Source organism: Numida meleagris, chromosome 6 (assembly GCF_002078875.1).
Source record: "Numida meleagris isolate 19003 breed g44 Domestic line chromosome 6, NumMel1.0, whole genome shotgun sequence".
Classification (NCBI taxonomy): domain Eukaryota; kingdom Metazoa; phylum Chordata; class Aves; order Galliformes; family Numididae; genus Numida; species Numida meleagris.
This window is the reverse complement of record NC_034414.1, coordinates 26606161-26620260: the sequence shown is the minus strand read 5'-3', so window position 1 is coordinate 26620260 and position 14100 is coordinate 26606161. Positions and strand designations below refer to the sequence as shown.

Here is a 14100-nt window from a genome sequence, read left to right as displayed (position 1 = left end):
ATTTTTCAGCTGCTTGAGTTGATCAGCAGAGCACTCTAGAATGGCTACAGTTGGAGATCATTTGAAACAGAAGTTATGCAAAATGTTGCATAGCACCTATTGAGCAGCCTCGTGCTGGAAACACATGCCATTCGTGCACTGGGAGCTGCTGTAGCTGCCAAGGAGCTTTCACACGGCATGCAAGCTGCTGGCATGCAATGCAAAGATTTAAATTATTGCTTGAGCAATCACCTCTTTCATGGATCTACACATCGCACGACATGGGTTTGTTGGTCTGAATGCTGAAATCGCACTAGAGAGAACACATGATTCAAGCACAAACAACTCCCCTCTGACGGATAGCTCTGTGCCACTCTATTCCATTTATTAGGGGAGGTGCTAAGGATGATATTTCCTTGAATTAGCAACACGTCCTTCCCATTTACAAATTGCTCAGTGACAAGTCTTCCATTTGGAAGCTGACTCATTAGCCTCAGCTTGCCCGTGCCAGAATTTGCCAGCTTTCTGGACACGTGTTGCAAAACTTGAACGCTTGCCTTCTGCCCCCACCAACATTTTGTATGATGAACACTGAGTAGTTTCCCTCTCCTTTTATGTCACTTGGAATACAACTCACTGCACTGGAAACAATGCACACACTTACAGCATTTGATTTCAGCATAAGCTGTAATTTAATGTAACCAATACTAAGATGTCACACAATGCCTTTTTTTTTTCCCCTTAAAAACCAGTATTGTCTTATCCCTGATATGAGTACTCTCAATATCCTAAATCCACGATTTGATCAGTAGGTCACAAAAGCAGCTGCTAAATATTTGCCTAAGCTCAAGAGAACACCAGAAAAATTTCTTGACTAGAAATTCCCCAAGAATTGCTGAAATGCGTAGTAGTCCCTCCTACCTTCGGAGACAGGACCACGGGCTATACAAATCGCCGTTCTGATTCATAGTAGCCATTTGCCTCCCTACACTCCTGAGCCCCTTCCCTTACACCACACCCACTACTCCCGCCCCCAAGGTGGCTGCTTGCAATGAGTGGCGGAGGTCCTCCACTGAGGCACCTTAAAAAGGACTCCCTGGCAGCTCGGCAGAATAGCATCATAGACTTGAAAGTATCTTCTGCAGTTCTGCAGCTACCACATATGGGTGACAGTAAGAATGAAAATGCAGAAGCATATGTTAACCTCTGGAATGAGTATGTAGGCTCTTGGAAGGCTCATACCTCACTACAGACCTCATCATTTCATACTACTACTTTTCTCATGCACTTTGGTGGGGTAAAGGCTAGCATGGCTAAGCTTCCTTTCACAAATAGCCAATAAACACATGTCTACGACTAATTCCCCCAAGTACCACAGGACAACTCACAGATGTAAAAGTTATCTCCTCATTTGTATAGAAGTCCAAAGAATCCTGGCCGGAAATATTTTCTCAAACCACTTAAACTGTGGAAAGCAAAAGCTAACATAAAGAATGACTACATTGCATCACTACCACAAATGATTTAAGGAACACTTAAGCACAATTCTGGGTTTTCCCCAGAAGCCACTGATATTAGAACACCAGGGATGACGTATATGTAAGTCAGTCAAGACATGAAGAACAATACAAAGAAAAAAATCTACAAATAGAGCACCATAATAATGCAAAATAATGCAAAATTAAAAGGTATTTGCTATCTGCTTGTTTTGTATTAAAATAAAGTGTTCCATTAAAGTTACAGAAGGATCACTATAAAACTAGATTTGTCAAGTGATAAGTCCAGTGTTGTGGTTAATTAGCCACTTGCCAGAGAGAAGAAGAAAAAAAAAAAAAGCAAAGCAAAACAAACAGCTTTAGCACATCATTATATTCTTCATTAGCAAAGTTGCATATAGTTGACACAAAGCATTTAGTTGGCAATCTGAGGAAACTAACAGTAGTAAGACAATCTGTGTTCAACTAAAATAGCATGTTCTAATGGAATACCAAGAAATTTTAAAGCAACTTTCCATTTTTATAGCACTTTCCATCGTAGTGCTCAAAACAAGCCTTCCCAGCATTCTTTTAGTCCTCGGCAATGACTGCTAAAGACAACATTTTCAGAAAATCTTCTCTTATCCTGGAGAGGCAAATTTCTGAATGCCAGACTTGAAATCTTTTGGATCAGATGTTTAATAGATCCCAAGGACTTCCAAAACAAAATTAACCTGATGGAAATTACAGGTAACCAGTACCCCTGAAAAAAAACAATCTTAGGTACACTTATTTGTATCCACAATAACTTTGCCCACCATTTTGATGATCTTTCAAAGTCTCAGTCAAAAAAGCTTGCTTCTGCTGTGTTTGTAGCACACTCCCAACGCCTTGTCCTCCCTATCAGCTTTCACTGCCAGCAAGATCACTAAGCAATATGCAACTTTTCATAAAAAAACACTTAAGCTGAAACAGCATGTTCAGAACTTATGTCCAGTTTAGCATTACTTTAAACCTCGTGGTTTTTTGTGGTCTGACACAGAAACTCTCCTCAGTGCTCTTCTCTCCATTTCCAAACAAGACAGCTGAACTCAGCACAGAGGCTTTTTTTCCCCACACCAGCAAACAAGAAAAAAGATGACATCAGGAATTACACAAAACCTGCAGGACTACTAACGAACCTGACTGATTTTCACTTTCTGCGTAATCACTTCAGAAAAGTGAACCCACAGATCCAGCCAGCTTGCAGTGTCCCCTGCGACTGCAGGCACTACAGGTGGCATTTCTGCTGAGTATTTCAGAGCTGTGACTTCTACGATCGGCCTCGCTCCACTTCTCCTTTTTCCCCCTTCTAATTCTTCAGCGAAGTCAAAGAGGAACATGGCAGGTCAGTACAAAATAAATTCTCATTTTAGCATTTGCAATGCAAATCTACGTTTTGTTCAGTACAGAAATCTTGCACAATGACCCATGCATACGTATTCGTTCCAACAATGCTGTCCTATGCAATCACTCTGTAATTACACATAGTCATAAAGCTGCTGCTGTTGCTGCCTGGAACTGCAGTCTCGCCCTCCAAACAACCTAATACCAGTCTCTGCGTTAGAATATCTCTTTTCTCTCTTTCCCTCCCCTGACTGCCTGCTGCTCGCTCCAGACAGCCCTTCCACCGCACTCAAACCATAGTCAGGATGAAATCAGCTTCTTTTTGGTAACAACCATAACGATTTATTTGTTTTAAAGAGGCTGCCAAGTTAAATCTCTGTCGAGCAGAGAGAATATTTCTTGAATTCTGAAGGCTGCAATCACATAAGACTTTAGAAACCAAAAATAAACCTCGCTTATGCCTGGTAAAAAAACCCTAAGTATTATATAAGACACTCACATACGTGCGTGGGTGTATTGTCAGCTCTGACTGGTAAACTGCAAAGAATCAGTCCTTTTCAGTTGCTGCCAAAGAAAAAGCTGTATGTTTAGGGGCGCTGGATTTTCAGAAATTACCTAATAAATTCCTCCCCACCCCCTCCGTTGCATAAAACCCGTCCGAGAAACACAATTCGCGCACACGGCGAGCCTCCGCTCCTTACCGAGCGCCCCGAGTCGCGGTGCAGTACCCGCAGACCCCGGCGCCCGCGGAGCCGCCCCGGCTCCAACGCGGAGCCAGAAAGGGAAGCCCAAAGCTGCCCGCCCGCCCGAGCAACCCCACGCGCGCGGACGGGCTCACCCAGCCGCAGACGCATCCTCGGCGCAACGCTGCAGCCGGGCAGCAGAGCGGCTCCCCGAGCGCCTGCGAAGCTCCCGCAAGGGAAAGACGAGCATCTCAGCACCCGAGCGCGGCCCCCCGCAGCGGGCGGCCCGGCAGAGCCCGCTCTGCTGTCCCGGCCTCGGCCCCGCGGGGCCGCGCGGCCCCGGCGGCGCCACAGGTACTTGTGCAGCTCATCCTGCAGCCGGAGCTCGCAGGCAGAGCGGCACCCCAAAATTAAAGCTCCGGGAAAAGCACCCCCTCTCCAAAATGGCAGGAGAACGGAAGCAACTCGTGCGAAGAAAATAAACCCGCCGAAAGCAGGAGAGGGAACAAAACGTGCTTCCTCACCTGCGCTGCGAGGTACGGCGGGCGCCCTCGGGGCTGCAGATTGCAAAGAGTAAAAACAGAAGGAAAGACCGCCGAGAAAGAGAAAAAGCAGAAAAAAAAAAAAAGCCCACAAAAAAAAACTTTGTTTCTTTCTCTCCGGGACTCAGGGAAAGCGTCACTTCCTAGTGCGGTAAGCGGGGAGGCTCCCGGGCCCGGGCTCCTCAACTCCTCCTCCTTCTCCCGCCCTCCTCCTCCCTCGCAGCCGCAGCGCGGCTCCCGCCGGCATTTCGCGTCGGTCCTGGCAGCGGCCGGGCCCTGCCCCTCCTCCGAGCGGGAAAGGAGGGGAATCCCCGAGAGCGGGGAGGGAGCACGCAGCACTGATTCGGAAGCCGAGCGCGCACGGCGCTGCCGTGCTCACACCTCGCAGAGCGTGCAGGCTCCGTGCTCCCAGTTCAGCGCCAGCTTACCCCGGTGCTAGCAGGCTTCGCGGCCCTTCTCCCCAAGGAAATACAAGCAAGCAAGCAAAAATCCCTAAAAGGACTTTGTTTTTAAGAAACCATTCGTACCAGAAGTAACGTTTTATTCAGTTTCCCCTTGTTTGGTCATTTTCTTTTTCTTCAGAGAGAGCTGTAAAAGGGGAAAAACAAGGAAGGGAGAAAGGACTTGTAACTAGTGCAAATCCTTAGGTCGCATCTATACTGTTGGCTGTTTTAGCACATTCCTGACATTTAGTTTTACTAAAAATAAAAAATTAAAATTATTTTCAAGTCGAGCATTTACTGCAATACTGCTGAGGTTTCTAAAAACGCTCAGCTCGTCTGCTGGAATATGGCTTCCTCTGTTGCGTTGGTCTGAAAATAAAACAGCGTGCTGGCAAATGCAGATGCACTGCTCCTCTTAAGGCAGGAAATAAAGCAGCTGCTTCGTCATTGCTCCCCCTGTAGACTGCCACCGATACTTGAGTTCATTAGTAATCAAGAAAACTTGCAGAATATAAAATAACGTTTAGACAGCGTTTGAAGATTAGACTCTTATTCAGCAAAATGTGCCAAGCAGCATGAAAATGTCAGACCTTTCCTCCCAGCGTACACGTAGCCGTGTTTGCCTTCCTCGAGGCTGGGATCATTCAGCACACGCAGGCTGGCATAGCATTTTTTCAGACCAGCAGGGCAATTTCACTTCTACCACCCACTGCTTCATAGAGTGAAATACATCAACAATTTTTGTACCGGTCACTACTTTGCATTTCTTTCACAGTATTTCCTGGCTGCTGTGCAGAACTTTTTGTCAGGGAAGCTCAAGACGCATGGAAAAGGGAGCCGAGAGAAGCAACTTACCCATGACTACGAAGCGTATCTGATGCATAGCTGGGTTTGTCTGATGAGTCCCAGGTCAGTAGTCTAATTACCACACCCAATCTTTTCCTGTCACAGAACAGAGAACAACAGCGGGACGTGGAAGTGAAGAGCAGAACAGTAGCCAGGGTTACTTTTCGTAAAGGTTTTTTTTTCTTTCACAACTGAAGACATCATCTGATGTAACACTGGCTTAATGAAACGTTCAAGGAAAACTCTGCTACCATTAATACATTTACTCTTCAAAAACCCTGAGCAAATTGGAGCAGTAGATTAATAACTTAATGAATCAACATAGAAAGAATGTTCAAAACCGCTCACAAATTATCTAATACATAAAGCAAACTTAAAAAAAAATTGAACACATAATGACAAAAACTGAAGTCAAAGGCATACAACCAACTAGCTTAATTTGGTCTAATACAGACTAAAAAGACAAATTCCATAATCTGGAGTTATCTCCTTCTCTGTTACGAAATATTAGGCAGCGTTCTCCACAAAGCACATCATATATTGATAACATTGAAACTGCTTATCCCAGCTTCTACTGCGTGCATGTTGGGGGGGGGGAGAAAGTCTGCTGTGACTGTAAATAATTGTATTGTAACATTCCTTCCAGCCAGAACAAATGCATATCATACTTCACCTGTTTAGAGTTCGGGAAGTGAAATGATGAGCAGTGTCTCACGTTTCACAATACATAATCATGTAAAAGCAGCAGACAATGGCAGAAACGTCGTCATCTGGCTACAGGTGCTAACGTTGCTCAGAGCAGGGAGTATGCTTTCTACCCTTGTCTAGGAGACATCTTAACATTGTCATCCTTTGTCTCCTGAATTATATATAAGGTAGATAGCAATCTATTTTTCACTGATCCAAAAGCAAAATAGTAACAGCAAGGTCAAAGCTGAAATACACTGTTGCAAAATCTATAGGAAGGGATTGTACTTCTTCCTAAACATTCCAAGAAGGTTCAGAACAGGCAAGCCTGTAGGGACGCCAGCCGGCTTGTACGTCCAAAGTAGAAGAATCATATTTCAAAGACACAATGGAACAAAGAGTGTTTATAGAGCGGTCATTTCTGAGCACTAAACAGTTTTAGGAAGTGTTCTGTAAAGATTACAGACTCTATTACACTATTACACACCCTTCATTTTTTTCCTCTGTTCCTCATACTACGTAGTCTTCCTGTCTCCAGAAACTGCCATTGTTTCTACCTTGCACTAGCAACTTTTGCTATGTGCCTTTTCTTTTCCTTATCTCTTTTATCAGCATATGCTGAGACCGTATGCAGGCTGCACTTCTATCAATCTTACAGTGACAGAATTTAATACATATATATTTCCTGCTATGTCATTATTGTATTACTACATTAAATCAGGAGATGAGATGGTTTCTTTGTCTTGTGCAGACACATCTTGTGCTGTAACAACATCGACTCATATCATTAAAAAAACTACACTGCACTGAGTCAGAATCTGGATTAAAGACTGCTTTGCATACTTGTATTTGCAAAACTGGCTCATCTGCTCAGCAGGTGGCACTCTTTTCACCAAGTCAGAGTAAAGACAACATCCTGTCCTCTTTCTACCTGTTCCAGTTTAGACATGCACTAAGGGACACCATATGGAGCTATCAGTTCTCGCTGAAAACGGTTATTAAATGAAAGCCCTGAACGTTAATAAGCTAATAAGAAAATAATTATGCTCTTTGTAACTGAAGTTTTAAATACCAATAAACCTAAAACACCTCAGTCATTTTGAAAATTCCTCTGAAATTTCCATTGGATGAGATATTTTTCTTAAAAAAAAAAAAAAGTGGTAGCATAAAGCAGTAACAAAACAGCTGCAGTGGTTATCCCACATATATATTCAATTTGAGGGCACGGCTGCCTCTTGGCAGACTAGATAAATGGACTAACTGGAAGCACATGAAGCTGAACACAGTGCAAAACCCTGCACTTAGGCCAGACTAAACCCTTGCTGTAGCACAGGCTGGGACAGACAGGTCACTCCACTCCACTGAAGAGGATCTGGGGGTCCTGGTGGACAGTGGAGTAAAAACGAGCTTGCAGGGAAGGCTAACAGCAGCCTGGACTGAAAACACAGGAGCAGAGCTAGAACAAGGGAAATGATTATTTCCCTTTACTTGGTATGTGCATCTGGAATACTGCATTCAGTTTTGAGCACCCCAGTACAAGAAATATGTTTCTCAAATTTATCAACAGTAAAGTCAGGACAATCAGGTGCTGGAGCAGATGTCCTTGTGTGGCTGAGAGAACTGAGCTTCTCGAGTGTGAAAAGGAAAAAAAGTGGATGAGACTTAATACCAGCCTTCCAATACCTACAAGACTAGATCTTGACTTACACAATGTAGAGAAGGAGGTATGGTCAGGCTCCTTATTGCATGGGAGAGACACGATAGTCATATTTTGAAACAGTGGCGGTTCCAGTCAGCTAGAGAACATAGCGAAGCAGTGCAACAGGTTACCACAAGAGGCTGTGGAAGGTGTGTAATTTCCTTTCTTTGAAGTTTCCAGCACCTGACTGGACATATAGAAGCCCTACACAACCTGATCTGAATTCAGTGTTGACCATGCTTTGAGCATGAGGCTAAACCGGAGGCATATCCAAGTCCCCTCCAAAAGTAGTCCTATCACTGAAGAGACAAATCCCTTTAACTCACAGAAGAAGTTACATTAAACGCAAATAAAACAGTTCTTAGAAGTCTCACAGAAAATACAAGTGATTGTACGTATTTCTGGTCAGTGGGTTTTAATTTTGAAGTTGAAAGTTCTAAAGACATCAGCATAAACACAGAAAAAAGCATTTCTTCATTCCCAGCATTTTCAGCTGCATTATTGAAAGAGAAGATGCCTGCAGTTTTTGTTCTTTTTTTACTAAAAGATTAATTCATCCTTATTACAGCAAAATAAATTGAAGTTACCCAATACCTACGCTTTTCTTCCATCTTTGTCAAAATTGATATTAACTACTCAAGATGCTACCTTTGAAATACTCTAGGGAAGAACTTCTCATGAGAAACTTGATGCAATAATATAGAAAGATTGTAAAGAAAGCTTTTGTCTTTTTTTTTTTGTTTTGTTTGCTAAAAGAAAAAATACTCTTGCATATCTATTTCACACACCATATTCGAGTTTAAAATTAAAACACTGGGTTTACTTTACCAACTTGAGCAAAAATCAGCTTCTTTGATTTGCTCAGTGAAAAATGTGTGTGTGTGTGTTTACAGAGTGTATGTGTAAATAGAAAGACACACAAGCTGACTCCCTGAGAACCAGGATGAGACTTTGCTGCCTGAGGGAAAAGGAGGGACACTGAGCTTTAGAAAAGAAACATGTAACAAAGTTACTCACATTGCTTGAACACTTCTAAAAGAAGCTCAGACACCAGAGTGAGAAATACAGTTTAAGAATTTATGATGTATGAAATTATATGGCATGCTGAAAACCAGAACCGACAAAACTTTCTTCCTAATTTTGCTAGGTTATGTAGCCTTAAATATTTTGCAGTCCTTTCTGCATTTATTATCATTTCTCCCAGAATTTCACATTCTTTCTCTTAAAAACAATAATATGTGGTAACGTTATTCACTGTTTACAACTGAGAAAAAAAAAAACATTTGGAGATCTGTGTGCTTCAGGGTCAGGTTCAAGGGCCAGGCATGGCTGCGATGCAGCTGCAACGTCACTCCGGCAGGGACACATGCAAGAATGTAAAGCAGCTCTCAAGCAGATATGACAGAAGCCAACCTCAAGGCTTAATTTTGTGGATAACTTCCACTGAGGCTTCTTCTACCCTTTTCCTCTCAAGATGACTAGATGAGCTAGTATTTAAGTGGCCTGGAGTACAGGCAGACAAACCCCCAGAAGCACTCAGAGCCCAAGGAGATGTGCTCAGGGACCCAACAACAACAAAGCAAGAAGAAAATAAATGCTGAGAACCAATGTTTACAGCTTGACTGAGCTCAGGGTAATAACAGAAATAAAGACTGTAATTAGTAATTATGAGGTGAAATTTCCTTTACAAAAATGAAATTCTATGCCCACAAAAGCAAGAATTATTGGCCATACTGACATTATTAAAAACAAAACAAAATTCATTGTTACATTTGCATAGCACATAAAAGTCTTCCTGTTATGTATACTTCTAGTGTACAATTCAGAAACACATGTAGTGTAAATATATGTACATATTTAGATGTGCATCTTTAAAGTCAGCTCTAATGGAGAACTTTAGTAGAGAACTTCTGAGCTTCAGCAGCTGATGTAGGACATACCAGCCCCAAAGCTCATTTCAAATAATTTGACACCGACAATCATTCAAAAAGCTTTCAGCCCAAACAAACTGTAGTGTTGCTGTTGCAACAGTGACTCAGTGCCGTTGCAATTAAACTGAAACATATACAGTATAAATACAGGAGCAAGGGGGAAATCAGAATGCAGACATCCCATATGTAGCATACGGTACTCTGTTCAGTGGGGATTCCATTTCTATTCCATCCCATACATAAGTTATGTAAGGGGAAGAGGATATAATCCATCACATTGGCAGATATCAACATGTATAAGTAAGACTTATACAACAGATATGTACCAAATAGCGAGGGTAATGTGGAACTATGTGATTATGCACCTTGATGACCCAATCTATCCCTCTGCATCTTAATTTCTCTTTCCTGACACAGCATGCTTGCTTGTGCTGGCAGCTGACATTTGTGCAAATCAGGCTGCAGAGGTTTTCTGCCATCACAGTTACACTGTAATGTAGTTGGCAGATGGCTGCGCAGTTTTTCTTTTCAGATTCACAAGCAAGTTATATCATTGATTGTCATGCCTATACACCAGATGAATTTTGTCACTCCTCCAAGCTACATTCCAATGCCAATTTGTGCCCCCCTGTACTTCTAACTCTATCCTAAAGTACATAGTGTGTTTGATTATACAGGAAACTGGTTCTGTTCTTCTTTATAAGTTGATCAGTACAACCCTTACTGTGATTTTTCCCACCTTTTACTCCTTTTCCCTATCCTCTTTCCCCTTCTCTCTCTTTTTTCTTGTCAATGGAAATCTCAAAAAGACTCACATTCAAAGCACAAAGTACAAGAGCTGTTGTGCAATATCTACAGAAGGAAAATCCCTAGCTAGGATGTAGTATTCCTAGGCAAGATACTTCCAAGTACAGATGCAGATACATGATTATATTATCCACTATGCATTTAAGTTACAAGAAATACACTAATAAAGCATCAACAAATGCATTTTCATGGCTGTTGCAAAACTGCTAGTTTGAATAAAAAAAGGGAGAGCAGAAATTTCAGCAGGCAGTAATGATGTGTTTTATCAATGCATCTCATGCATTTTGCATTTACTAAGCATTTTCTACATATTCTTAAAACCGTCACCTACTCACAAACTTAGCAGTACCTTTCCCTCTTTGCAAATACATACTCCTCTCTTATATTACCCCTACTCTTGCAGGTCCTTTTCTAGCTACCTGGAGCAACAGAAGACTAAGAAAGCAAGGGCAAAGAGATCTGCAGTAGAACAGAGAGGAACAGATGTGATCTGTGAAGGCAGCAACTGGAAAAAGGTATTGAAATACCAAGCAAGACCACTTACTCTAGCTTAATGTATCTTTTGGGTTTACAGTACAGTTAGTTTCCTTGCTCTTTCTTCATATACATTATATACCACAAAAAGTATATACCAATATCACAAAAAGTAGCGGTGGTACTCAGAAAGTAGGTTTGTTTGGTTTTATTAAGATTAGTGAAAGCTTGGCTTGAAAAACATTGTGGCGCAGCATTAGGTTGTCTGACACAGAGCTCAGGTACTCACAGATAGCATCTTAGCTGCTGCCAACCAGCTGCACCGAGTAAAACAAGGTACACAGCTATCATACGAAGCAAGTATCGCTTAGTTGACCCAGACCTGTCAGTTATCAATTGTCAATCCGCCTCTAAAAGAAAAACCCCATTGTTATCCTGCAGTTGCTTAGCTGAGAGTCAAACAGTTGTCATCTAAGTGTCACATATCCAATAAAATACTTTACCACCCCTAATAACAGGGGGCAAACTCAGCTTCATAGAATACAGTCATTGACGCCATTAATTCCTTTCAGGCCAGCTGTGCTTACTGATCACTCTTCTTTTCCTCAGAGGAAACAGGTGAAAATCTTTGCAAATTTTCATTTCCAGGCCAATGGAATACAACAGCTGATTTGCTGATATCCAAGTTGTTAACAGTTGAGTGATAACAACCAAGTGCATTCCAGAAAGGAATGTTCCTTCACTGAATGGATGAGAAGCATTCTACTAATATCCAGCAGCTCTGAAGGAAGCCCTTGCACAGAGATTTGATTATCTTAAGAATGTGCCTTTTGTTATCATAAGGCTTCAGAAGTTTTCGTAGTCCACTTTCACAAAGCAATACTTGTTTTTCAAAAACAGCATTGCAAAAATATGATTCTAGAGCAAGTTTCTTCTGGAGTAGCTTGCTCCTCACAGTTTTCCTTCTTGTTCACACTTGTTCCACTCCCCTTTTGTCAGTTTCCTCCCCTCTACTTGCAACTGTAGTTATTGATGTTCATGTTAGTACTACAGCCAAAATTCAAAAGCACAACCATTGATTTACAGAGTTCACCCCAGTCACAAAACAATATGTGAAACAAAAAATTGTGGGTCTATGTTCAGATGAGTGGCAATGCTTTATATTAAATTTGGAGAAATCTAGATATTTTTGTTATGATGCAAAAACACGTGACTGCATATACGTATATAAAATATCCCCACATAAAAATATTTTTATTAGTACCTCACTGATTGTAGATTTCTAAAGGAATATTAGTATAACTGTTTACTGTATAATTTATAGATATAATTAAATAGAAATTGTAGAGTAATAGAAAAAAATTTCTACACAGAGGCTTATGCTTTTGTAGCAGTGTGGTTCTAAAATAAGAGTTCCTAATTTTCTAAACTGTTCCACAGTAAAAAAGAAAAAACATAATCCTGATATGATTCTGCACAACAATAAGACAGTTTTAGTCTACAGTGATGTCAGGCCATTCATACACAATATGTAGCTATACAAAGCTCTAACTTCACCACTTTTAATAATGTGCAAATTAGTAATCACATGACACGGATTGGATTTAAGAAACAGTCATGAATGTATTAAAGACAACAGGAAAATTACTTTCTATAGCAAGCACCTCAGTATTTTCTTTCATTCTTAAGATGAAAGAAGACTTATGCAGAAAAGGAAGTAAAACTATGGAGTAAAACTTCAATGATTTTAAAGTAATCACACTATTAGATAAAAACAATAACATATCCTTGATTTTCATGGATTAAAGATCCACAGTTAAAGATCAGGCCTAACAACTTTAATATAAAATCCTTGCAACCCTGTGCTTTCCTTACAAAAGTCAAATATGAAGTTGTTATTAGCATATATTTTGTTTTACTAAGAAAAGAACTTATTTACCTTGAAATGAATGTCATTCTTCAAGACATTCTGCAGACAGTCTCATGCACGAACACAAATTAAAACCAGTAGTTTTGGAAAGAAAAGTCTGTTTATGTAACAAAGCTTCCCTAGCATTGCAAAAAATTGTAAGCAACAGAACAAATCCAGATCCTACCTGTGCCCCTTGGTCTGTCAGAGTCTAGGTGAAAAACCTGAAAAAAAAGCCAGAAAAGTTGTGACGTTCTCAGGCATAAAGCAACTGAAAAATCAATTACAGTTAACATCAGCAATTGCTTATCTGTATATTTCCCTGAACAGATGAAGCCCACTTAGTGATTAGAAGACACTACTGTCACACGGCAGCTGAGCGACCACCTATAAAACATTCCCACAAACATCTCTGCCTTGAGCTAATGCTCAGTCCACCTGAGACCCATTGTGGATTTTGTTTCTTACTGTAAAACAGGACTTACAAGAATAAAAACTACAAAAGCAGAGACAACTGATAACCAGACAACATAACCTGAGTTGGATGATAGCTTTCTTTCCCCAGCTGTCTACCTTTTTCAACATTTTTTTGGCCAACAGGGAGCAGAGCTGCTCACAAGTCACCTTTAAACTGCACCGAACATGATATGTCACTGATATAATGTCAGATGAAGATCTAAGCTGCACCCACAGCTTAGCTGGCAGAATGAATCATCTGAGATCTCCTAATACATTTCACGCAAAGATATGTGAGTTAGCTCAAATGACACTCAGGAGCACTTCAGGCTGTTGGTTGGCATTGCATCAAATGAACAAGGACCATTCTCGTTGTCCTTCTGGATCAGCAATGAGGGCAAGAACTTTAATCGAAGGTTTGTAAACAAACACTTCAGAAAATCTGAAACATCAAGTCTACCACAGGTGTTTTTACAAGAATCCTTTCTTACTGCAGCCTGAAATAGTGTCTTAGAATCAGCAGGGCAAGCAAAGTGTTTTTGTTACAACAGGATGCAGAGATATATCACTCAACAAGTTCTCTTCTGTAAAGGCTGTTTTCTTTTTCTTTTTTTTTTTTTTTTAAATGGGCAAGGCACACCTTCCCTCCAGACACCTTCAGTAACATTTCATCAATGTCTCTGAAAAAAATATTTAAGAACATTTCTCTAACTTCCTCTGATCTTGGAAAAATGCTTCCATGTAGCAGATGACATCTTATTTTCACGTTGTGTAAGAAACTCA

The 14100-nt window shown here is 41.0% G+C and overlaps 1 protein-coding gene across 8 annotated transcripts in view; it reads right to left on the bottom strand.

The window, feature by feature from the left end:
- ELMSAN1 (ELM2 and Myb/SANT domain containing 1) overlaps positions 1-14100 on the bottom strand; it is a 68092-nt gene that overhangs the window by 51218 nt on the left and 2774 nt on the right. For 3 of the 8 annotated variants that reach the window (XR_002440677.1, XM_021403430.1, XM_021403436.1), the window contains exon 1: positions 4048-4190. The gene's annotated coding sequence lies outside the window, so the exon portion shown is untranslated. Of the gene's footprint in view, positions 1-3339; positions 3385-3678; positions 3807-4047; positions 4197-5363; positions 5451-13048; positions 13086-14100 lie in introns of those variants that run through there. The other 5 variants (XM_021403434.1, XM_021403431.1, XM_021403435.1 and 2 more) reach the window with 5 other exon arrangements.